The sequence below is a fragment of the Chiloscyllium punctatum genome, chromosome 11 (assembly GCF_047496795.1).
Source record: "Chiloscyllium punctatum isolate Juve2018m chromosome 11, sChiPun1.3, whole genome shotgun sequence".
Classification (NCBI taxonomy): Eukaryota; Metazoa; Chordata; class Chondrichthyes; order Orectolobiformes; family Hemiscylliidae; genus Chiloscyllium; species Chiloscyllium punctatum.
Genome location: NC_092749.1, coordinates 114,826,456 through 114,848,994, shown reverse-complemented (window position 1 = coordinate 114,848,994; position 22,539 = coordinate 114,826,456). Strand labels below are relative to the sequence as shown.

The 22,539-nt window shown below is 52.5% G+C and overlaps 1 protein-coding gene across 4 annotated transcripts in view; it reads right to left on the bottom strand.

Annotated features, from left to right (window-relative positions):
• peli1b (pellino E3 ubiquitin protein ligase 1b) overlaps positions 1–10,033 on the bottom strand; it is a 50,656-nt gene extending 40,623 nt beyond the window's left edge. The window contains exon 1 of one of the 4 annotated variants that reach the window (XM_072581567.1): positions 9,879–10,033. The gene's annotated coding sequence lies outside the window, so the exon portion shown is untranslated. Of the gene's footprint in view, positions 1–5,668; positions 5,782–9,878 lie in introns of those variants that run through there. The other 3 variants (XM_072581571.1, XM_072581569.1, XM_072581568.1) reach the window with 3 other exon arrangements.
• Between the last annotated feature and the right edge of the window lie 12,506 nt (positions 10,034–22,539).

Sequence of the window (22,539 nt, the reverse complement as noted above, 5' to 3'; positions counted from 1 at the left end):
GAACAGAGGAGACCTGATCGAGGTATATAAGATAATGAGTGGAATAGATAGAGTCAGTAGCCAGAGACTTCCCCAGGGCAGGATTGACTGGTACGAGGGGTCATAGTTTGAAGATATTAGGAGGAAGGTATAAAGGAGACATCAGTGGTGTCAGCTGTAGTGGTGGAAGCAGAGTCAGTGGGGACATTTAAGAAACTGCTGGACATGCACATGGATAGCAGTGAGTTGAGGAAGTGGGGAGTTGAGTGTGTGAGGGAGTGAAGGGTTGAGGGAGTGGTGTGGGGGGGCACGCGCGTGAGAGGGAGTGGGGTGGGGGGGCGCGCGTGAGAGGGAGTGGGGTGGGGGGACGCGCGCGCGAGAGAGGAAGTGGGGTGGGGGGCGCGCGCGCGCGAGAGAGGGAGTGGGGTGGAGGGGCGTGCTCGAGCGAGAGCAAGAGCGAGAGAGGGAGTGGGGTGGGGGGGGGCGCGCGCGCGCAAGAGAGGGAGTGGGGTGGGGGGTCGCGCGCGAGAGGGAGTGGGGGGCGTGAGGGGGGGGATTGGGGGGCCATGGGGGGGTACGCGCGAGGGGAGGGGGCGTGTGGGCGAGTGGGGCATGTGACGGAGGGGCGTGTGGATGGGCGTGTGGGGGGGATTGTGTTGGGGGCGTGTGAAGGGGGTATGGGGGGGGCTGTGAGGGGGAGTGGAGGGGGGGCTGTGAGGGGGAGTGGAGGGGGGGGCTGTGAGGGGGAGTGGAGGGGGGGGCTGTGAGGGGGAGTGGAGGGGGGGCTGTGAGGGGGAGTGGGGGCGGGGGCTGTGAGGGGGAGTGGGGGCGGGGGCTGTGAGGGGGAGTGGGGGCGGGGGCTGTGAGGGGAGTGGGGGCGGGGGCTGTGAGGGGGAGTGGGGGCGGGGGCTGTGAGGGGGAGTGGGGGCGGGGGCTGTGAGGGGGAGTGGAGGGGGGGGGCTGTGAGGGGGAGTGGGGGCTGTGAGGGGGAGTGGGGGCGGGGGCTGTGAGGGGGAGTGGGGGCGGGGCTGTGAGGGGGAGTGGGGGCGGGGCTGTGAGGGGGAGTGGGGGCGGGGCTGTGAGGGGGAGTGGGGGCGGGGCTGTGAGGGGGAGTGGGGGCGGGGCTGTGAGGGGGAGTGGGGGCGGGGCTGTGAGGGGGAGTGGGGGCGGGGCTGTGAGGGGGAGTGGGGGCAGGGCTGTGAGGGGGAGTGGGGGCAGGGCTGTGAGGGGGAGTGGGGGCAGGGCTGTGAGGGGGAGTGGGGGCAGGGCTGTGAGGGGGAGTGGGGGCAGGGCTGTGAGGGGGAGTGGGGGCAGGGCTGTGAGGGGGAGTGGGGGCAGGGCTGTGAGGGGGAGTGGGGGCAGGGCTGTGAGGGGGAGTGGGGGCAGGGCTGTGAGGGGGAGTGGGGGCAGGGCTGTGAGGGGGAGTGGGGGCAGGGCTGTGAGGGGGAGTGGGGACAGGGCTGTGAGGGGGAGTGGGGGCAGGGCTGTGAGGGGGAGTGGGGGCAGGGCTGTGAGGGGGAGTGGGGGCAGGGCTGTGAGGGGGAGTGGGGGCAGGGCGTGAGGGGGAGTGGGGATGTGAGGGGGGTGTGTGCAGGAGTGGGCGGTGGCATGAGGGAGGGGGGTTTGAGGGAGGGAAGTGCATGTGGGGGGGCATGTGTGAGGGGGAGTGGAGGGGGGGCCGTGGAGGGGGGGGGGCGTGAGGGGGGGGGGGGCGTGAGGGGGGGGGGCGTGAGGGGGGGGGGGGGGGCGTGAGGGGGGGGGGGGGCGTGAGAGGGGGGGGCGTGAGAGGGGGGGCGTGAGAGGGGGGGGGCGTGAGAGGGGGGGGCGTGAGAGGGGGGGGGCGTGAGAGGGGGGGGGCGTGAGAGGGGGGGGGCGTGAGAGGGGGGGGGCGTGAGAGGGGGGGCGTGAGAGGGGGGGGCGTGAGAGGGGGGGGCGTGAGAGGGGGGGGCGTGAGAGGGGGGGGCGTGAGAGGGGGGGCGGGGGGGAGAGGGGGGGGGGGCGTGAGAGGGGGGGGGGCGTGAGAGGGGGGGGCGTGAGAGGGGGGGGCGTGAGAGGGGGGGGCGTGAGAGGGGGGGGCGTGAGAGGGGGGGGCGTGAGAGGGGGGGGCGTGAGAGGGGGGGGCGTGAGAGGGGGGGGCGTGAGAGGGGGGGGCGTGAGGGGGGGGCGTGAGGGGGGGGGCGTGAGGGGGGGGGCGTGAGGGGGGGGGCGTGAGGGGGGGGGCGTGAGGGGGGGGGGGGCGTGAGGGGGGGCGGCGTGAGGGGGGGGGCGTGAGGGGGGGGGGGCGTGAGAGGGGGGGGGGGCGTGAGAGGGGGGGGGGTGAGAGGGGGGGGGGCGTGAGAGGGGGGGGCGTGAGAGGGAGTGGAGGGGGGGGCGTGAGAGGGGGGGGCGTGAGAGGGGGGGGGCGTGAGAGGGGGGGGCGTGAGGGGGGGGGCGTGAGAGGGGGGGGCGTGAGAGGGGGGGCGTGAGAGGGGGGGGCGTGAGAGGGAGTGGAGGGGGGGGGCGTGAGAGGGGGCGTGAGAGGGAGTGGAGGGGGGGGGCGTGAGAGGGAGTGGAGGGGGGGGCGGTGAGGAGGGGGGGGAGTGGAGTGGAGGGGGGGGCGTGAGAGGGAGTGGAGGGGGGGGGCGTGAGAGGGAGTGGAGGGGGGGGCGTGAGAGGGAGTGGAGGGGGGGGCGTGAGAGGAGGAGTGGAGGGGGGGGCGTGAGAGGGAGTGGAGGGGGGGGGCGTGAGAGGGAGTGGAGGGGGGGGGCGGTGAGAGGGAGTGGAGGGTGGTGGGGGGCGCGAGAGGGAGTGGGGGGGGGCGCGCGAGAGGGGAGTGGGGGGGGGGCGCGTGGATCGAGTGGAGCGGCGCGGGATGGAGTGGGGGTGGGGCGCGACGAGGGAGTGGGGGCGGAGGAGGGGGGGGCGCGAGAGGGGGGTGGGGCGCACGAGAGGGAGTGGGGGGGGCGCGCGAGAGGGAGTGGGGGGCGGGCCCGAGATGGAGTGGGGGGGGGCCCGAGATGGAGTGGGGGGGGGCCCGAGATGGAGTGGGGGGGGGGCCCGAGATGGAGTGGGGGGGGGGGCCGAGATGGAGTGGGGGGGGGGGGCCGAGATGGAGTGGGGGGGGGCCGAGATGGAGTGGGGGGGGGGCGCCCGAGATGGAGTGGGAGGGGGGCGCCCGAGATGGAGTGGGGGGGGGCGCCAGATGGAGTGGGGGGGGGCGCCAGATGGAGTGGGGGGGGGCGCCAGATGGAGTGGGGGGGGGGGGCGCGAGATGGAGGTGGGGGTGGCCGCGAGATGGAGTGGGGGGGCGCAAGAGGGAGTGGGGGGGGGCGCAAGAGGGAGTGGGGGGGGGCGCAAGAGGGAGTGGGGGGGGGCGCAAGAGGGAGTGGGGGGGGGCGCAAGAGGGAGTGGGGGGGCGCAAGAGGGAGTGGGGGGGGGGCGCAAGAGGGAGTGGGGGGGGCGCGTGTGAGGGAGGGGGGGTGTGTGTGAGGGAGGGGGGTGTGTGTGAGGGAGGGGGGTGTATGTGAGGAGGGGGGTGTGTGTGAGGGAGGGGGGTGTGTGTGAGGGAGGGGGGTGTGTGTGAGGGAGGGGGGTGTATGTGAGGGAGGGGGGTGTATGTGAGGGAGGGGGGTGTATGTGAGGGAGTGGGAGGGCGTGGGAGGGGTGTGTGTGAGGGAGTGGGAGAGCGTGGGGGGAGGGGTGTGTGTGTGAGGGAGTGGGAGGGCGTGGGGGGAGGGGTGTGTGTGTGAGGGAGTGGGAGGGCGTGGGGGGAGGGGTGTGTGTGTGAGGGAGTGGGAGGGCGTGGGGGGAGGGGTGTGTGTGTGAGGGAGTGGGAGGGCGTGGGGGGAGGGGTGTGCGTGTGAGGGTGTGGGGGGTGAGAGAGTAGGGGGGGTGTGAGGGAGGCGGGGGGGTGAGGAGGGGGGGTGAGGGAGGGGGGGGTGAGGGAGGCGGGGGGGGTGAGGGAGGGGGGGTGAGAGGGTGGGGTGGGTGAGAGGGTGGGGGGGGTGTGAGGGAGGGGGGGGTGTGAGGGAGGAGGGGGGGTGAGGGAGGAGGGGGGGTGAGGGAGGAGGGGGGGTGAGGGAGGAGGGGGGGTGAGGGAGGAGGGGGGGTGAGGGAGGAGGGGGGGTGAGGGAGGAGGGGGGGGGTGAGGGAGGAGGGGGGGGGTGAGGGGGGGTGAGAGGGGAGGGGGGGTGAGAGGGTGGGGGGGGGTGAGAGGGTGGGGGGGGTAAGAGGGTGGGGGGGGGTAAGAGGGTGGGGGGGGTAAGAGGGTGGGGGGGGTGAGAGGGTGGGGGGGGTGAGAGGGTGGGGGGGGGGTGAGAGGGAGAGGGGGGTGAGAGGGAGAGGGGGGGTGAGAGTGTGGGGGGGGGGGTGAGAGTGTGGGGGGGGTGAGAGTGTGGGGGGGTGAGAGTGTGGGGGGGTGAGGAAGGGGGGGGTGAGGAAGGGGGGGGTGAGGAAGGGGGGGGGTGAGGAAGGGGGGGGTGAGGAAGGGGGGGGGTGAGGGAAGGGGGGGGTGAGAGGGTGGGGGGGATGAGAGTGTTGGGGGGGTGTGAGGGGGGGGTGTGAGGGGGGGGGTGTGAGGGGGGGGTGTGAGGGGGGGGGTGTGAGGGGGGGGGGTGTGAGGGGGGGGGTGTGAGGGGGGGGGTGTGAGGGGGGGGTGTGTGGGGGGGGGGTGTGAGGGAGGGGGGGGGTTGTGAGGGTGGGGGGGGGTGTGAGGGTGGGGGGTGGAGGGGTGGGGGGGGGTGTGGGAGGAGGGGGTGTGAGGGTGGGGGGGGGGTGTGAGGGTGGGGGGGGTGTGAGGGTGGGGGGGGTGTGAGGGTGGGGGGTGTGTGAGGGTGGGGGGGTGTGAGGGTGGGGGGGGGTGTGAGGGTGGGGGGGGGGGTGTGAGGGAGGGGGTGTGTGAGGGAGGGGGGGTGTGAGGGAGGGGGGGTGTGAGGGAGGGGGGGTGTGAGGGAGGGGGGGGGGTGTGAGGGAGGGGGGGTGTGAGGGAGGGGGGGGTGTGAGGGAGGGGGGGGGTGTGAGGGAGGGGGGGGTGTGAGGGAGGGGGTGTGTGAGGGAGGGGGGGTGTGAGGGAGGGGGGGGTGAGAGTGTGGGGGGGGGATGAGGGAGGGGGGGTATGAGGGGTGTGAGGGAGGGGGGGGGTGAGAGGGTGGGGGGGTGAGAGTGTGGGGGGGGGATGAGGGAGGGGGGGTATGAGGGGTGTGAGGGAGGGGGTGTGAGGGGAGGGGGGGGGTGTGAGGGAGGGGGGGGGTGTGAGGGTGGGGGGGGTGAGAGTGTGGGGGGGGGGATGAGGGAGGGGGGGGTATGAGGGGTGTGAGGGAGGGGGGGGGTGAGAGGGTGTGGGGGGTGTGAGATGGGGGGGTGCGAGAGGGAGGGGGTGTGGCGGGGGAGGTGTGTGGGGGGGGCGGGGTGGGGGCGGGGGGGGGGTGGTCGGTGGGCGGTCGGTGGGCGGGGGGGGAGGGGGTGGTCGGGGGGCGTGGGGGGAGGGGGTGTGTGTAAGGGAGTGGGGGGTGAGGGAGTGGGGGGGTGAGGGAGTGGGGGCGGGGTGGGGGGGGGCGGGGGCGTGGTCGGTGGGCGGGGGGGAGGGGGTGGTCGGGGGCGGGGGGGAGGTGTGTGGGCGGGGGGGGGCGGGGTGGGTGGTCGGGGGGCGGGGGGGGGCGGGGTGGGTGGTCGGGGGCGGGGGGGGGGGCGGGGGCGGGCTGCCCTATCTTACCGCCGTGCTCTGGGGGCCGCTCCGTGGACCATACGAAAATTTAAAGACGCTCAACGAGCACCCGGGCCCGACCCGCCATTTTGTTCCAGAGCCTGACGTCATCACGCGCGATGCACGCTTACCCCGCCCATCCAGGGGCACGTGACCTCTGCGCTTCGCCCCCACCCCATCCCGGAACATGTGACCTCTTGGCCCCGCCCCATCCCCTGGCAGCTGGAAAACCAGCCCTTGGTCAATCCATGATCCATCCACCTCAACCAACAACACAATCTGCTAGAGGCGTTTGCATCCAGAATGCTAATAATTCCACATGCACATAGATTTACTTAACACTGCAAAGTATAAAAAAAACTATTACCCAGATATGAAAATCTCAGTGCCTTGGAGCTGGAACAGCGATAGAGATTTCCTTCTTAGAGCACTACATGAAAGGCTGCAGGAAGAAGGGGTTGACCCAGGATGATAAATGGTACAAAGCGGTTCCAGACGGATTCCACTGATGTGTGAGAATGGTGCTAGACAGACAAGTGTGGCTGTGTGACTGCACATCTCCAGGCAAAGAGGAGCTGCAATCAAGGGCAGCACAACTCTCTGCTTTTACAGCATGTTAGCAATAAATTCACCCTAACGCAATTACCAGACGCATCGAGATTCCCCCAGATGCACACGTTTTTCCAGGGGATGTAGATATCACGAACTGTGCCAACATTTATTGCAACAGAGAAAGTGGTGATGAGCCACCTTCTTAAATTGCTACAGTCCCATTGGTGCAGGTACATCCTTAGTGCAGTTGGAAAAGAAATGTGTGTATATTGAATAAACATTTCTATAAAATATTGTATCTTTTTAAAATACGAAATCCTATCACGTCACTTACAGTTGATGGGGGAGATACAGCAGAAAAAATATTTAGGTCTACAACTCTGTCACCAATATACAGGATTTAACACTACAAAACCTCTAAATAAAATCTGAGAATGTTGGAAATACACCACAGGTCTGCAAACAACCGTGGATTGCAAACAATCCTATTAATCCCAGTCCACAACCACCTGATGAAGGAGCAGTTCTCTGAAAGCTAGTGCTTCCAAATAAATGTGTTGGACTATAACTTTGCGGGCGTGATTTTTAACTTTGAACACCATGGAGACAGAAATGGTTCATGTTTCAGGTCAAAGACACTTTTTGTCAAACACTTTCACCGTATAGTTTTTCTCTATATCACCTGGAAGTTGATTTACTTACTGCAATCCTTAAAATCTCACTATTAAAATAAAGCAAAAATCAATATTTTCTAGAAATAAAGAACTGGGCACAATGGAAATAAATGCAGGACAGCTAGCAGCTACACAAACAAAATGGGAAGCCACGTTATGAGAGCACAATTGAGACTGACAGAACAGGAGTCCATTTAGCCCATTGTAAACAGGTGTGATGATAAATTTGTTCACCATATTTCCCTTCCAGCTGCTGTACAGAAGTGATCATGCCACCTGAAAATCTACCAGTTGTGAAAACACCTTGGGATTCAGGGTAAATAAGTTCAACCAGGATCTAGTCTAGCAAGAGCAACACTTGGGAATACTTCTCCTCCCATGATGTGCTACAGGAGTTCTGAAGAACAGTCACATGACCCAAAACATTAACTCTGCTTTCCTTCCACAGATGTTCCCAGACCTGCTGAGTTTTTCCAGATTTTGTTTTGCCTCAATAATTGTTGCAATTACTGTGACCATACTCGTTCTCATACAGACTCACAACCTTTGTATCACACATATCCTGTGGCACTGCCTCCTCCTTGCAGCAGTGATAAAAATCCATGTAGAAGCTTTGGATGTAGGTTTGCTCGCTGAGCTGAACGGTTCATTTCCAGACATTTTGTTACCTTACTAGGTAACATCTTCAGTGGACCTCAGGTGAAGCAATGCTGAAAATTCCTGCTTTCTGTTTACATGTTTGGGTTTCTTTTCATGTAGATGCTACAGGAATGCCAGTTCCCCATGCTCAGTGAATTCAGCATTGCCAACTGGAGCTTCAACCATGGAAGTGAAAAAAATAGCTTTGCTCAGTTTCTGTACTGTGGATTAAGGTCCATCTCTGGTGGACTTTCTTCAGTGACTGTATTCTCCTTACAGTACGACTCAATATAATGTTTCACCCATCTCTCCAACTGTTTATTGCATTATCAACAGAGCTGTTTTCTTTGCTGATGGACCTCTTCATTTTCTGATTCTGTCAAACATGCCCCTGACATTCCTAGTGTTGAAGGACATCTGAATATGTTGGCAGTTGAACCCAGCAGTCACAGCACGCTCCCAAACAGTGTCTTGAACTTTCCTTTGAGCAGTTCTTACAGTATTCAGAGTTTCTCATTCGGCTCTCTCTTGTGATTAATGAGAAGACTGTTTAGCTTCTATGGTGTATACTAAGACAATAATTTGAGGTTAACATCAGTCAGCATTTTTTACTCTTGTTTCCCACATGATGAGAGTGCAGTGTTGTGGATACTGTCCTGAAGTATGTCCCATTTCGCTCTTTCATTCTGTGTGGGAATGCCAAAAAGTGCCTATTCTATTAAGTCATGGAACTATTGGTTTTTTGTTCTGGGTCAGCATGACTGACTCTGATACAAGGACACGTTTCTGCTTTGAATGGAAAAACCTTGAGGGTTGTAGCCTGATTGTGGTGCATTAACAAGAAGTGATCTGTATCACAGTCAGCATTGTGGTAGCAGCCTGTGCTGAGAATGCTGTGAGAGAGTCATGTCTGGTGATGATCAGATCCAGCTGGTGCCAAAGCCTGGATCTGGGATGTCTCCAGACATTCTGTGGCATGGCTTGTTCTGAAAGATGTTAGTTACACAAAGATAATTCCAAAGATCAAGTAGCCTCTTCCATTCTCATCTTTCCCAGCCTAGAGTGTCCAGTAGCAGGGAGCCATGCCTTCAGTGGTTCAAGCATAGAACAGCTGGATTCCAGACAAGTCAATGTATCAGCAGTTGTTCAGTGGGGTAGCACAGTCACCCCTGAATCATGAGGTTCTGGATTCAAATCCCACTCCAGGATTTAAGCAGAAGATTGACACTCCCGAGGGGAGCGCTGCACTGTCAGAGATAGTGTCAAATTGAGACCCTTGCCTCATTGAACAGATGTAAAGGATCTCATAGCTTCTTGAAGTAGATCAGTTATCCCTGCTGCTATAACCAATATGGTTTTATGGCAGATAATCTCTTGTGCTGGCTGAAAAATGAGATACCCAGCTTAATCCTATTTTATCAGCATTGGTCCTTAACCTTTAGGTTCTGTGAATTCAGGTGAATATGAGTTGAGGGTTTCGGCCCTCAGTCTGTTTTAGACCCTACCATTCTCTCCGTGAAAAACGGCTTCCTCTAAGTCTCTAAATCTGTGCTTCTCCCCTCCCCCGCATCCGCCTCTGAGAAAAACAGGCCATTTCCTAACAACAGCACAACACATGATATGGTCATCACCAGCTGCTGCTTATGGGATCTTGCTGTGCGCACGCTGGCTGCCTCGTTTCCTACATTACAAAAGCTGCTACACTTTAAAAGGCATTCCATTGGCTGCAGGACGCTACGAGACGCAATAAGCGCTATAAAAATGCAGGTCTTTTTAATTCGCTTCTTGCTACCGCTGTGAATGGTCAGTCTTTTCAATCAGTTTTGATCCGGACTGTATTGTGAGCTCCGCTTCCTTTCATAGCTATCATTCCGTGGGAGGGTGGTCCGGAATCATTAGCCGTTTGTCGGTGTGGAGCGTCTCTCTGGCCCCCGGGCTGCGGGAGCCTCTTTGTGTGGAGTCTCAGGCGGAATGTGCCTCCCACCCCCACACCCCCTCAGCCCAACTCAGGGGGCAAGCGGCTCAACCAGCAGGAGGTACAGAGCGAGAGAAACACACACACACCCTCAGACACACACACACACACCCTCAGACACACACACACCCTCAGACACATACACACACACACACCCTCAGACACACACACACCCTCAGACACATACACACACACACACCCTCAGACACACACACTGCTGCAGAAACACACGCTCAGTCTAAGCCACATAAATACAATGAAGAAAGGAAAGGTTCGCTCTCAACATGGGGTTTCAGATCAGAGCCAAAGCAATCTCCAAACACACCCAGTCTGGAACATCCCCTTCTCCCCGAGGAAGCTCCAAGGCAACTTTTCTTACCGGGTTCGGTCTTTGGTGTCAGTGTGGGGCTGGAGTTTGTTTTGTTTAATGCGCAAACCCCAGCCTCTCGCCAGCTGAAGCCTCCTTGTCCTCCGGGAGAGGGGACCTCTCTCTGTCTCTGTCTCTCTCTCTATCCTCCCTGCAGCCAGACTGTGTCTAACCCCTCCTCTCCCTCTCTCCCTCCCCCAGCAGAGCCCGAGTCAGCTCCAGCGGACAGCATCCTGGGAGCTGTAGTTCACAAAGTTGGCCAGCTCCCTCCGCCTCACTCCCTCCTCTCCTCCTCCTCATCACCCCCTTTCCCCTCCTCTTCCTGCACCCCCCCCCCTCCCCATTCCCCCATCTGTCCCCTCATGGATGGCAGGTTCAGAGCCCGTGTGTGGGTGGGGGGGGTGGCGTGGTACTAGGGGGCTGCTGCTGTCCTGTGCCACTCTCTACTATTATGGGGAGGACACACGAGGAGGCCATTCAGCCCATCATGCCTAACCAGCTCTTCAAATGTGCTTCATTACCTAATGCCAATCTCCTGCTTCCCCTGTCCCTTTGGACACCTTTTTAATCCAAACAACCATCCAATGCCCTCTGGCATATCTAACTGAACCTGCCTCCACCATGATTCCAAGCAGTGTTCCTCACTGTGTTAATATTTCCTCACATTACCCCTGCTTCTTTTGTAGACCTCTTTAAATCTTAGTACTTATACGAGTTGAAAGACTTTCTCCCTATCTACTGTATCCCCAGGCCCCACTCATGATTTTGAAAAATCTGTGAAGACTTCTCTTTCCTTTCTTCACTCCACAGAGAACAGCTCCGACTTCGAGTCATAGTAATACAGCATTCCTTCAATCTATCATCACTGAAGTTTCTCATCCCTAGAACCATTCTTGTAAATTGTTTCTGTCCTGTCTCCAATATGTTCACATCTTTATTACAATGTGACACATAAGGCTGTACACAATACTCCAGCTGATGTTTAACAGGTTTCTTGTACAAATTCAACATTATTTCCTTGCTCTTGTACTCTAGGCCAAGATTACTAAATCCAAGGACATTCACGGCTTTACTTGCTGTTCTCTCCACCTTCCTGCCACTTTCAATGATCTGTGCACAGAGACCCCCAGGTTCCACTGCTCCTATACCCCTTTTAGAATTGTACCCCCAGTTATATTGTCTTTCAATGTTCTTCTGACCAAAATGCATCACCTCATAGTTCTCTGCATCGGACCAAACATGGCAGATATCTGCCTACTTCAACTCGGCTATGATTCCCTGCAGTTCTATACTACACAAAAACTGCAAGGAGACTTCACAATCAGAGAGGTTATGAATTTGTCACTTGAGGGTGGAAGGGGAAGTCCAGAGAAAACTGCCTCACATTCATAAAGTTAACTGAGTGAAAAGTACAAAATACAGACAGAACTCTTGTCTTCACAAACAGAGACTTGATCTTGCATGCACTGACAAAAAACCCAGGGGAAACACAATCAATAGTAACTTCAAAAAAGGGAATTACATTGCATTGAATTAAGTAGCATTTACAGTACCTACAGACCATCCAGCTTAACTGTTCTGTGCTGTTTACCTTCCACACTAACCCCTTCCCACCCCCTAACTGATTTGTTCTGTCTTCACTGAGATGATCTTTAATCAGTCAGTCCTCTTGGACATGTGGTTTGCAACTAGGGACTGAGTCCTGCACTGTAGAGGCTGATCCCTTATCCTGGACTGTCTGCACTCTGAGCCTGTTATATCTTTGCCCCTATTCCAACCAACTCTTTTACATTACACGGATCCCTATAACACCCTTCTCAGATGGGTTATTCCATCCTCACGGAACCTTAATAGCTAACACCAGTGTTACAATATTGTATACATCATCATGTCATGAATATGTGCATTCTCTTTCTGCTCCATTCCCTATTTCTCCAGTCTGTCAGCTTGTCCGTGTGTTCCTTTCTCCCAGCTGTAATTCCCAAACTTCTCCTTAAATGTGTTGATTCTACTTTTAGCAAGCAGTTCCCTGTGGTAAGGAATTCTACATTCTCCTCACTCTCTGGGTAAAGATTTTCCCCCAAATTCCCAGTTGGATTTATTGGTGATTGTCCAACATTTTCAAAGCAGAAATGTTCCTCTATATCAATCTCATTCCTTTGTTTATTACATCTTGCCCTCTGGAATTCTGCTCAAAAACTACTTTTCCCTCTTAACTTCAGAAATTATTTAAAGTTTGTTCCGATTCATGGGTTCCTGGTTTTAATGAGCTCTAATCCACCTTGCTGAGCACACTCAAACTCGATCCGCACATCAGAAAGAGAAATGGGTCTGGAACTCCAAGGGGAGTGGAATTGGATTACAAACATGTCAGCTGATATCATAGCTGTTTAAAAAAGGACATTTTGCTTCAAAATTCTGCACATTGCTTCTAAGGTAAACATGTCTGTTCAAGATGGAGACCAGAGCAGACTGTATCAGTTAAGAGACAGTGGACTGTTTCAAAGCCAATTGAACAGTGTGTCAGTCTCAAATAACAAAAGAGTGCCTCTTAGAATGCATCTAGCCCTGGGCAACATGACAGGTCCTTCTAAAGTGTAAAGTACTGTTTCCTTCCTCAATAGACATCAAAATAGGGGATTTTGAATCTTCAACTGCGGCATTTAAAAAGCTGACAGAGTCACAGTCATAGAGTCAAAGAATTGTACAGCACAGAAACAAACTCTTTGATCCAACTCGACCATGCTGATCAGATATCCTAAACTGATCTAGTCCCACTGCCAGCACCCGGCCCATATCCCTCTAAACCCTTCCTATTCATATACCCATCCAGATGCCTTTTAAATGTTGCAGTTGTACCAGCCTCCACCACTTCCTCTGGCAGCTCATTCCATACACGTACCACCCTTTGCGTGAAAACGTTGCCCCTCAGGTCTCTTTTATATCTTTCCCCTTTCACCTTCAACCTGTGCCCTCTCGTTCTGGACTCCCTCACCCTGTGAAAAGATCTTATCTATTTATTCTATCCATTCCTCTCATGATTTTATAAACTTCCTTAAGGTCACCCTTCAGCCATTGATGCTCCAGGGAACCCAGCCTATTCAACCGCTGCCTATAGCTCAAGCTTCCAATCCTAGCAACATCCTTAAAACCCTTTCATGTTTCACAAGATCCTTCCGTTAAGAGGGAGACCAGAATTGCACTCAGTATTCTGAAAGTGGCCTGTACAGCTGCAACATTACTCCCAACTCCTGTACTCAATACTCTGACCAATAAAGGAAAGTATACCAAACGCCCTTCTTCACTATCCTATCTACCTGCAACTCCACTTTCAAGGAGCTATGCACCTGCACCCCAGGTCCTTTTGTTTGGCAATACTTTCTAGGACTTTACCATTAAGTGTATAAGTCCTGCCGTGATTTGCTTTTCCAAAATGCAACACTTCATTTATTTACAATAAACTCCATCTGCCACTCCTCAACCCATTGGCCCATCTGATCAAGATCCCATTCTACTCTCAGATAATGTTTTTCACTGTCCACCTATTTTGGTGTCATCGGCAAACTTACTAACCATATCTTCCATATTCACATTCAAATTATTTATGAAAATGATGAAAAGCAGTGGACCCAGCACCAATCCTTGTGGCACATCATTGGTCACAAGCCTCCAGTCTGAAAAACAAGCCTCCATCCTCTGTCTCCTACCTTCAAACCAATTTTGTATCCAATTGGCTAGTTCCCCAATTCCATGTGATCTAACCTTGCTAACCAGTCTCCCATGGGGAACCCCATCAAATGCGTTACTGAAGTCAATTTGGACAACATCTACTACTCTGCCCTCATCAGCCTTCTTTCTCACTTCTTGAAAAACTCAATCAAGTTTGTGAGACATGATTTACCACGTACAGAGGCATGTTGACTATCCCTAATCAGTCCTTGCCTTTCCAAATATATGTACATCCTGTCCCTCAGGATTCCCCCCAACAACTTGCCCACCACCAACATCAGGCTCACTGGTCTATAGTTCCCTGGCTGTTCCTTACCACCTTTCTTAAATCATGGCACCGTGTTAGCCAACCTCCAGTCTTCTGGCACCTTATCTGTGGCTACCAATGATACAAATATCTCATCAAGGGACCCAGCAATTACTTCCTTAGCTTCTAGTGTTCACCTGATCAGGTCCTGGGGATTTATCTATTTTTAAAATGTCCAGCACCACGTCCTCTGTAATATGGACATTTTTCAAGATGTTGCTATTTAGTTTCCAAAGTTTTATAGCTTCCATATCCTTCTCCATAGTAAATGCTGATGCGTGTTTAATATTCACCCATCTCCTGCAGTTCTACACATAGTTGGACACACTGGTCTTTAAGGAGCTCTATTCTCTCTCTAATTACTCTTTTGTCATTAATGTATTTGTAGAATCTCTTTGGATTCTCCTTAATTCTATTTGACAAAACTATTTCTTGTCCCCTGTCTGCCCTCCAGATTTCCCTTTTAAATATACTCCTATTCCCTTATACTCCACTAGAGATTGACTTGATCCCCGCTGTCTATACCTGGGGGCTTATGCTTCCTTCTTTTTCTTGAGTCTCGATTTCTCTAGTAAGCCAACATTCCCTACATCTTCTAGCTTTGCCCATTGCACTAAGAGGAACATACTGCCTCTGAACTCATCTCATCTTTAAAGACCTCCCACTTTCCAACCATCCCTTTACCCACTAACAGCTACTCCCAAAGAACTTTTGAAAGCTCTTGACTAATGCTGTCAAATTGGTCTTACTACAACTTAGAACTGTAACTTTTAGGCCAGGTCCACCCTTTCCACGACTATTTTAAAACTAATAGAGTTATGATCACTGGCCCCAAACTGCTTCCCCATTGCAACCTCAATTGCTTAGAGTCATAGCTCTGCTTTATTCCTCAAGAGAAGCTCCAAGTTTTGATCCTGATATTGAATAAGCAAGTTTTCTTGTACACACTTAACAAATTCCTCTTCATCCAAACCCTTAACACTATGGCAGTCCGAATCTATTTTTGGAAAGTTAAAATCCCTGACCATAACCACTCTATTATTCTTACAGATAACAGAAATCTCCTTACAAATTTGTTTCTCAATTTCCAATGACTTAGGGTGTATGTGTGTGTATATGTGTGTGTATATGTGTGTGTGTGGGGAGGGGGGGGGGGGGGGGGGAGGGGGCTGTTATCTATAGTTCAATCCCAATAAGGTGATTATCCCTTTCTTATTTCTAATTTCTACCCAAGTAACTTCCCTGGATGTATTTCCAGGAATATCCTCCCTCAGTACAGCTGTAATGCTATCCCTTATCAAAAACACCATTCCCCCTCTTCTCATCTCCTTTCTATCCTTCCTATAGCATCTATATCCTGGAATATTAAGCTGCCAATCCTGCCCTTCCCTGAGCCATGTTTCTGTAATGGTTATATCCCAGTCCCATGTTCCCCACCATACCCTGAGTTCATCAGCCTTGTACGTGAAGCCTCTTGCTTTGAAATAAATGCAGTTTGATTGATCAGTCTCATCTCGTTCTCTGCCTTGCTCTTGCCTTCCTTGATTATTTAACTTGCTCCTCTTCTCTAAGGTACCAGACTCAGATTTAGATACAAGAGATGAATCTAGCCCAAAACCTGGGCAACTCAGCTCTCATAGTTGGAGAACTAATTTATCAATCTAGAACAGGCACTTCTACAAATGGAAACTTCTATAAATTTGACTGTATAGGTGTCTTGGGGCAGAACTCCAAGAAGACCCTGCGGCTTTGGGAAACAGACCTGCACATAAAAACATCTTATTCAACTATCAAATCCAAGATGGCGGTAGCTGAGTAGCAGTTCTCAAGCCCGGGTCCTGAGGCCAGGGATTAAACCCTTTTTTCTCTCTCTCTTTTTTTCCTTTCTTTCCCCTTTTTCAGTGACATTGGTCCCCGTGCCGGTGTGTTGGCAGCGGTGGGTTCCTTCACTGAAATGGTAGTCCCTGGAGATGGCACAGGCTGCTTTGGCACCATTGGCTCTCTGTTGGCTTTGAGCCTAGTCTGGGGCCTGGCCGGTTCGGCAGTGGCTGCATTGCTGAGATCGGCAAGGCATGGACTCATGATGGCAGCGGCAACGTCGGTGGAGACAAGATGGAGCTGAGCAAGCTGGTTCCAGCCGTGGTGACATGGTTCTGGGACATGGCTGGGCCCCCAGGGTACCTGATGGTAGAGGCGGTGATGTTCCCGCTGTGTGCAGGACCCCGGGTAGCCGTGTGTTCACAGACTGAGGGAGGGAGTTTGTTGCTTAATTTTTCTGGTGGTGAGGACACATGGCAGAGACAGTGGTGGTGGGGGGTGGGGGGTGGGGGGGGAGGGGAAGGGTGGTGGGGTGATCTAGACGTTTCCTTTTCTTTCAGCTGTTTGTTTTATTTCAGTTTCTGTTTTCAATCCTGTCTTTTGTAAAGGAAGGTGGAACCGGAGAATGGTGACTTTGTACACTTTTTACTGTACTCCTGTACTCGAGTATACTTGAAAAGAAAATCTACATCCAATTCTAAAAGATGCTGGATCTGACTTCAAATGTTAACCTTTTCATTTTGGCAAATGGCCCCAACAGTTTACCACAGAAATTTATAAAAAAATGAAATTATGAAACAGAAATTACAGATAAGACAAAGTAATACTGACAAGTGTTCTTTTCTTGTTAATAAATTAATCTGATTTTTTCTCAAAGAAACCTTCAGCAATAGCTTGATATAAATGAACCTGTTTAAACAAAAGCTGGTTTCCTTCGACTAGAACCATTATAAAGGAAAAAGTACATGAGGAACACCAACTCACAGGGTAGTGGCCTGTGCCATGGTCATGGCAGGTGGATGAATTGGCAAAGTTCTACAAAGGGCTAAAATAGGCACAATGGCCGAATGGGCTCCATTTTTGATTTGGTATTCTCTCGCTGTGACTGAGAGAGGAGTTCTGTTCTCCCTATGATGGCAATTTACTTTCCCTAATGCAGTCATTCTCCAGGAATCCAATGAAGTGACACAGAGCAAAATGAATGGGTGTGGGGGGTTGAGCAATCATGGTCCCAACTGTTTTGAGAGTGGAATGCATACATCTGTTGAACATACCTGTACAGTTTCACTTATTCAGAGTAAGTTTCAAATATGTTGTGGAGGAATAAATTGCACCTTTAATGCATCTCATTCCAGAAAATAAACTGTTCTCCATATATTGACACATTTGTGAACAGTATCATGTTTGTGGTCATATAATTTCAATCCTTAATCATTTCCTGACATTATTAACTTTTTGGGTTCTAGGTTCTAAACTGTACCAGGTGCTTTGAGATCAAGGCTGCGGTGTGGCTGCTTCCCTGTCAGACAGCTGCAAATTGTAGTTGTTAAATTCCAAACCATATGCTGGTGTTTGTAAGTTTGTCTGCAAAATACACGTGCTTGGAAGAACAATAAATGAGGATCTCAAATCCTCAATCTCACACACACCCTGAACTCATTCAATAATTAATTTGAGTCTGTCATTGAGCCAATCTCTTCCTATAAGATACACTTCTTTTGTTTCCCTCGCTGAAATATTTATGTTCTATCCTGTCACTGCTGTGATGGTGTTTCTGGTTTCAGTCACATTGCCAACTCTCCTTAGCTATATTCCAGGAGAATTGATCTTTTCAATTCGGTCAAACAAGCTCATCCAGCATCTCATCTCTGACTGGCTGTTTGATATCCCAGTGATTTTCCCAACATGTTGATTCGAGCAGCCCTGAAGAATAATCTTTCATTCCTAGAGACCCTGGAATAATCCGGGATTGAAGTTTTGGGATTGAAAGAAATTTTGCAGATTCTCATGGGAGTCCCTCTGCTAGTATTTCTCACAGCCTTGTACATTAAAAGCAATAAGTAAATCCTTCAGTCTCAACAATAAAGGCAAGCTATTACAGTTGGTGTCTCCTCCTCACCCTGGTCTCTCCCCTCTCCAGTATTCTCCTCACCCCCAGTCTCCCCATCACCCTCCCATTTCCCCCTCACTCTCCGTCTCCCCCTCAACCCCCATCTCTCCCTCACCTCCCATCTCTCCCCATCACCCTCCCATTTCCCCCTCACTTTCCGTCTCCCCCTCACCCCCCCATCTCCTCCTCACTCCCCCTCACCCCCCATCTCTCCTCACCTCCCATCTCTCCCCATCACCCTCCCATTTCCCCCCTCACTCTCCGTCTCCCCCTCACTCCCCGTCTCTCCCTCACCTCCCATCTCTCCCCATCACCCTCCCATTTCCCCCTCACTCTCCGTCTCCCCCTCACTCCCCGTCTCCCCCTCACTCCCGTCTCCCCCTCACCTCCCATCTCTCCCCATCACCCTCCCATTTCCCCTCACTCCCCGTCTCCCCCTCACTCACCATCTCTCCCTCACCTCCCATCTCTCCCCATCACCCTCCCATTTCCCCCTCACTCCCCGTCTCCCCCTCACTCCCCATCTCCCCCTCACCTCCCATCTCTCCCCATCACCCTCCCATTTCCCCCTCACTCCCCGTCTCCCCCTCACCCCCCATCTCTCCCCCTCACCTCCCATCTCTCCCCATCACCCTCCCATTTTCCCCTCACTTTCCATCTCCCCCTCACCCCACCATCTCCTCCTCACTCCCCGCCTCCCCCTCAACCTCTGTCTCCCCTTTGCTCCCCGTCTTCCCCGTCTCCCCCTCAATCCCCATCTCCCCCTCAACCCCCGTTTCCCCCTCACTCCCGTCTCCCCCTCAACCCCTGAACCCCCATCTCCCCCTCACTCCCCGTCTCCCCCTCACTCCCTGTCTCCCCCTCACTCCCTGTCTCCCCCTCAACCCCTGTCTCCCCCCAACCCCCGTCTCCCCCCCAACCCCCATCTACCCCCACCCCCCATGTCCCCCTCACCCCCTGTTTCCCACTCACTCCCCTGTCTCTCCCTCAGAAGTTCATGTGAGCACAGATGTTTCCAGTGGCTTGTCATGGTCAGCTGATATTCTGGGCCATGTCTGTGTAATGCATGGGTGCCATTTTGATATTTCTGATCGTTATCCCATTTTAAACCGGATGGTGATGTGTCAGTAATCATTGCAGTGACTGCCCTCGAGTTTGACATTCCGACTCAGGTGTGTCATGTACTTACAGTCTCAAGTGAGATTAACAGTTGTGCTCCTCTGGGAGGTTGCAAGTCACAAGCGCGTTATCTGTAGGAGGATGGTGTCAGATTGCTCACTGTTCCTGCTGGAAACAGTTAAATATTTCCACAACAGATGGTGCAGGAATTGTTTATTTTTGTGTAAACCCTGTTTTCTTCAATTTATAGGTGAAAGGAATTGAATTATGGGGTAATTATTTCTTGCAAAGAAAGTTTGTCTGTTTTCAATATAATCATTAAACACATTAATTTTGGCAAGTTGACATTTTTGGAAAAAGTTATCAGACATCAAGGGTTTGATTTCTTTGTAATTCTAACTCCACTTGATTTTATATATAAATTCTATTTTCTAATTTTAACTGCAGCTCACTGCACTGTTCAGTTCATGTACACTCAGAGAACAGTTGTTCCTCTTTTATTTATTCTTCATTTAGAACACTTATTCTCAAGCACTTTTCTTTAGTCAAGAAGTTCATTGCTTACAATGGGTGATTGCCCAGGTGTATCCTGTCCACAAAAGGCAGATGGAGCTAATCTGGCAAATACCACTCCAACAGTCGACTCTCAATCATCAGTGGAGTGCCAGAGGTGTCATAGACAATTTTATCGAGGGCAGCACTAACTCAGTAATAAGCTGCTCATTGATGCTTAGTTTTGAGTTTCACCAGGGCTACTTACCTCATTGATTCTAACAGAGACAAAAGAGCTGAATTCCAGAGGAGAGGTTAGAGTCACAGCCCTTAACATCAAGGCCACGTTTGACCGAGTGTGACATCAGCAATGCCAGCAAAACTGGAGTCAATAGCAATTGGGAATCTGACACATAGGAAGATGGTCTTGGTTGTTGGAGGGTCTGTCATCTTAGCTCCAGGACATCTCTGCAGGAATACCTCAGGGTAGAATCCCAGACCCAACCACCTTCAGCTGCTTTATCAATGATCTTCCCTCCATCAGAAGGGCAGAAGTGGGGATGTTCGCTGATATTGCACAATGTTCTGCACCATTCATGATTCCTCACGAACAACCAGTTCATGTTCAAATGCAGCAATATCCAGGCTCGGGCTGAAAAGTGGCAAGTAACATTCACATCACACAAATGCCAGGCTATGACCATCACCAATAAGGGACATTCTAACCACTGCCCCTTGACATTTACTAGTGTTACCATCACTGAATCCCCCACTATCAACATCCTGCGGGTTACCATTGCCTAGAAACTCAACTTAACAAGCCACATAAATAGAGTAGCTACAAGAGCAGGCCAAAGACAAGGGATCCTGCAATGAGTAACTCACCTCCTGAGTCCCAGATCCTGATGGAAAACTCCCCACTTGCCATGGAGGGGGACAGCTCCAACAACACTCAAGAAGCTCGACACCATCCAGGACAAAGCAGCCCATTTGATTGGCACCACTTCCACAAACATCAACTCCCTCCACCACCGATACTCAGTAGTAGCAGTGTATACTCTCTACAGGATCCCCTGCTGTGTCTCATGAAGACATCTGCTCTCTGAAGGTATTCTCTGACAGCACCTTCTAAACATGTGACCTCTACCATCTTAAAGGATGAGGGCAGCAGATACACATCACCAGCCACAAGTTCTCTTCCAAGTCACTCACCATCCTGACTTGAAGTCATCATCACTTGACCATTCTTCGATTGGCCAGCATATCACATGATGCCAGGAAGTACGAATGGTCTTGCACTTCTGTTGAACCTTTCATAATCTTTGGACATCCAAGGAATGCATTGGTGCCACTCAGAGCACTTTGTCCCTCCATTGTAATGGATCAAAGATGGTGGTCAATTTACACAAAGGAAGCACCTCAAAGGCACCACCAGATAAACAGAACCTGATTATCTGAATGTTGGAGAGTCCAGCAAAGGGATAATACCTCCTCCTCTCTTCAAATGTAACCCCACAGCTGGGTGGCAGAGATAACAGCTGGCTCTCTGTGGAATTTCCCAGGCAGTGGACAGCACATCTCTTGGTGCCGCAGTGAATTATTTCCCTTGATTATGAGCTCAAGTCTTTGGATCGGAAGTTGACACTATAAATCTCTGGCTCTGACTCTGAGCCAATTCTGACTTACCCCAGATTTCACACTATTTCTTCGGTCTCCCTCGCACAGTGCTGAGGACGGGCAGAGCTGGGGACAACATGGTGTCGATGTGTCAGCTCTTGACAACAAGGAATATTGAAACAAGTTTCAAACCCAGCATCCTCCATCCATGAAGCTGCTCATCTCCATTGTATTTTTCAGGGAAAGTGCTGAGAAACAGGATGTTGCGAAGGTATTCGATAATGAACAGGGAGGTCAATACCAATCATTGCATATTTGGTTATAAAGTGGAGTTGGGAGTTTTCAAGGAGATGATTGGCTCCTCTGGCTTTCTTCAGATTGGGCAATGATATCTCCAGCAACAACACCTTCGGGGAGTGAACAGAAAGAATAGATTGGAGAGGGGGAAACTCAGTAGAAAGCTTGACAACACAATCGCTTGAGCTTGCAATATGTCTGGACTGTCACTATCACATCCGAAACGTAATATCTGTTAAATTACTCTGGAAACAACTTGAAGCTGAAGGAAGCAGTATTTTAGCACTTTAGGTGAAGTTACATTATGGAACAGCAGTTAGATAGATGCCTGTGTTTACACCACATAGTCACTCCAACAGATGAACTGAATGTAACCAGTGTTCTTCATCATGTTGTTTTGGTACAGACTCTGATCTGTTGTTGTGTCACCATGGATACAGTATCCAGGCAGACGGAATGTTTACATGCTGTTTTACATACTTAAAGCTTTGAGGAAGAGAAATGCCACCAACTCAATCCCTGATTTATTAAACCGATAGTATGAAAGGAGCTGAGTTAACTCTCCCAAAGGTATTGTTTAATGATAAGACCGATAATGTTTGATATATGATATAGATTGGGTCTTTATGTTCAGGCCACATATTGCTGCGAAGTTGCATTGTCCCTTGTTAAACACACAAAGCTGGTTTGACACATAGAATTGGCAAAGAGCTACAGACAACGACCTGAGACCTTTGCATTCTCAGAGAGTTGATTTCAAGTACAAAATGATCCCAATTTTGTAACTTTTCAATGATCTTTTCTAAGTATGATATATACCTAATAAACTGGATAAAAATATAACGGAGGAGTACTTTGCAGAAGTTGGTGTGGTTTCTTGCTTGATCCATGCTCATTGAATGTTGCTAAAAATTCACAATTCCCTGAGCAATGACTCTCTGAAATTACGTCTGGCTGATCCAACTGGACATAATGGATTTCCACAGGGAAGGTTGTGGAAAGGAGTCAGAGGCAAGTCAAATCTGGGAGGGCCAGTTTGTGTCTAGGGACTGAGTGACAAGTGCTGCAAATAATAATCCTTAACCAAGTGGGACACAGGCTGATTGGGGGAAGCTACATCCTAACAAACTTAAACTAGAAACAGAACTGAACCTGCAAAAAGTGAATTAAAAATAGAACGCAAA